The sequence below is a fragment of the Cervus elaphus genome, chromosome 20, assembly GCF_910594005.1.
Source record: "Cervus elaphus chromosome 20, mCerEla1.1, whole genome shotgun sequence".
NCBI classification, from domain to species: domain Eukaryota; kingdom Metazoa; phylum Chordata; class Mammalia; order Artiodactyla; family Cervidae; genus Cervus; species Cervus elaphus.
In genome coordinates this window covers 129,176,183-129,179,707 of record NC_057834.1, presented here as the reverse complement: position 1 = coordinate 129,179,707, position 3,525 = coordinate 129,176,183, and the positions used below count along the sequence as shown (strand labels likewise).

The 3,525-nt window shown below is 43.4% G+C and overlaps 1 non-coding gene across 1 annotated transcript; it reads right to left on the bottom strand.

Annotated features, from left to right (window-relative positions):
- Positions 1-782: 782 nt before the first annotated feature.
- On the bottom strand, positions 783-855 carry TRNAC-ACA. Its single transcript has one exon. It is a non-coding gene; the product is annotated as a tRNA-Cys (tRNA).
- Positions 856-3,525: the final 2,670 nt, after the last annotated feature.

Sequence of the window (3,525 nt, the reverse complement as noted above, 5' to 3'; positions counted from 1 at the left end):
CTTCTCTCTGGGCTCCAGTCTTCCCATCTGTATAGTGGGGAGATTGCATCTGTTGACCTCTGAGGTCGCTCCTTGCTCTGATGGTGACTGTAACCAGCAGACAACTAGTCAATATTTGTTGAGTAAATGAGGGGGTCAGTGTGCTTCCACGTTGATGATAGGATTTAGGCAGATAACTTTTTTTTTTCATTTATTTTTATTAGTTGGAGGCTAATTACTTTACAATATTGTAGTGTAGGCAGATGACTTTTGAATGAGGCTGTTTTTTTTTTTAAAAAACTTTTTATTGAAGTAGAGTTGATTTACAATGCTATATAAAGTGTACACAAAGTGATCCTGTTATATATATGTGTGTGTATATATATATATTCCTTTTCAGATTCTTTTCCATTATAGGTTATTACAAGATATTGAATATAGTTCCCTGTGCTATACAGTAGGACCTTGTTGTTTATTTATTGGGGCTTCCCTGGTGGCTCAGATGATAAAGAATCTGCCTGCAATGCAGGAGACTAGGGTTTGATCCTTGGGTTGGGAAGATACCCTGGAGAAGGGAACGGCAACCCACTCCAGTATTCCTGCCTGGAGAATCCCATGGACAGAGGAGCCTGGCAGGCCACAGTCCACGGGGTCACAAAGAGTTGGACAGGACTGAGTGACTAAGCGCAGTGAGTGAAGTGAAAGTCGCTCAGTCACGTCCAGCTCTTTGTGACCGCATACAGTCCATGGGATTCTCCAGGCCAACATACTGGAGTGGGTAGCCTTCCCCTTCTCCAGGGGATCTTCCTGACCCAGGGATTGAACCGGGGTCTCCTGCATTGTAGGCAGATGCTTTACCAACTGAGCTATCAGGGAAGCCACATATAGTGGTGTGTATCTGTTAATCACAAACTCCTAACTTATCCCTCTTTCACTTTCCCCTTCGGTAACCACAAGTTTGTTTTCTATGTCTCTGAGTCTATTTTCATTTATAAACAAGTTCATTGGTATGATTTTTTAGATTCCCCATGAAAGTGATATCTGTGACATTTGTCTTTCTCTGACTTTCTTCACTTAGTGTGATAATCTCTTGGTCCACCCATGTTGCTGCAAATGGCGTGATTTAATTCTCTTTTGTGACTGAGTAATATTCTGTATATGTATGTGTGTGTATATATATCATTTCTTTTTTATCTATCATATGAGGCTGTTTCAACCTGCAGAGTTAACAAAAAGTTGAACATTCATGGGCTGCTTACTCTGTGCCTGACATTGTACTGAGCACTTCCCATGTGTTGCCTGATTAAATCTTCATGACCACTCAACCTTATAGGTGCTATTGTTGTTTCCATTTCACAGATGAGAAAATTGAGGCACAGAGGGCTACTCTGCCCCACAGGCAGAATGGTGATATTACTCAGAACTCTCAGCTGCTTGGGGCAGAAATGCAACTCATAGCCTTAAGGATAAAAGAGAAGGTATTGCTTCCATATCTGTAAAGTTCAGGATGACCTGACCCAAGAGCCCAAATCACAGTTTCAGGAATTCTCCTTTCTCCTGCTCACTACAACATGACTAGTGTCAGGGGGAATGCCCACTCCAATAAGAAACTTAGTGTAGATGTTAAAGCCTCCATTTCTGAAGTCTGAGTACCTGGGTCAAGCTCTAGCCTGGCTGTGTGACCCTGGACAAATGAGTCAGCCTGTTTGGCTCAGTTTCCTAGTGTGTGAAATGGGGATAAGAGCTGTACTTACCTTGTGGGGGTTGTGGGCAGCTTAGATGAGTAGCAAGTGCTAGGAAGTGGACCTGACCTTCAGTATGTGTGCATTGCTGCTTCTACCTTTAAAAATTCCCAGTGGGGACAGAGCCTCCCCTACCCTGCAGTCTGAAAAAGCCCTATGTTTGACTAATACTGGACTGACTTGGGTCCTGTGCTGGCTGCTAAACCAATGCCTGTGGCCAGGGAAGGTAGTATGCTAATTAGGCCTGATCACATGCCCACCCCAGAGCGCAGAGAAGGCCAGTCTTCCCAGCACCATGGACCAAGTGTGGTGATGGTTGCCCTGCCAGAGGAAATCACAGTGTATCACCGGGGGGCGGGGTGTGTGTGTGTGTGTGCATGCTGAACGGGCACAAACCAAAAGGTGACCATGGACATGAACCCAGGTATTAATAGTTCACCTCCCAAGAATGCAAGCATGGATTCTTTATAAAGAAAGATAATTTCAGACATAACATTTTTCAATAAAAATTAAAAAAGAAAAAAAGGTAGTTTTCCATTTACTGAAAAAATTAACTTATATACAGAAAAATTAACTTTAAAATTTTCTGTTCAATTCTGTGCGTTGTAATGCCAGCATGGGATCTTGGAACCATGACCGTAAACAGGATATAGAACAATTCCAACACCACCAAGAATTCTCTCATGCTGACCTATTGTAATCAGTCCCTCTCCTACCCCAGACCCATGGTAACCACAAATCTGTTCTCTGTCCTTACAGTTTTGCTTTTTCCAGAATGTTCTACAAATATAATCATTGGCCTGTAGTCTTCTGAGATTGCTTACTTTCACTGAATATAATGCATTTGAGATGCACCTGTGATGTTTTGTGAATCAATAGTTTGTTCCTGTTTATTACTGAGTAATATTCCATAGCTTGGTTATAACATGTTTTGTTTATCTATTTACCTGTTAAAGGCCATTTGCATTGTTTCCAGTTTTTGGTAATTATGAATAGAGCTGCTATAAACATCTGTGCACAGGTTTTTCTGTGAACATAAGTTTTTATTTCTTTGTAAATAAATACTTAAAACTAAGTTTGCTGAGTCATATGATGAACTTTATAAGAAACTGCCAGACTGTTCTCCGGGGTAGCTGTACCACTTTGCATTTCTACTAACAATGTGGAAAATTAGGTTCCTCCACAGCCTTCCCAGCACTTGGCAGTTGCCAGTATTTTCTACTCTTGCCTTTCTAACAGATGTGTAGCCCAAGCATGGTGTCTTAACTGAAAATTTTAGTAAATGGTGTTTGTGTGTGTGTTAGTTGCTCAGCCGTGTCCAGCTCTATGCGACCCTATGCATTGTAGCCCACCAGGCTCCTCCGTCCATGGGATTCTCCAGGCAAGAATACTGGAGTGGGTTGCCATGCCCTCCTCCGGGGGATCTTCCTGACCCAGGTACCGAACTTGGTCCTCCTGCATTGCAGTTGGACTCCTTACCGTTTGAACCAAAATGGTGTTTAGTGGCTGCAAAAGTCAGAAAAGGGCTTGCTGGAGTGAGCAGGACACTAGAACAGAGGTCAGAGTGGGGGTTGGTGGGGGGGTGGGTCCTGCGAGTGTTGGAAGGGACTGTGTTTAGACAAGTTGGTGGTGGACCTGGGAGAGCGGAAGGGCTGTCGGGACTGTGAAGGACCTCAGATGTCACCCTGGGTTATCCTCCACTGTGCCCGAGAGGAGACCCAGGTCTGGATGCAAAGGAAAGAACTTGCCTAGTCATAGGACACTCAGTGGAGTCTCAGTAAATGGGTGAACGACAAAAGGAACT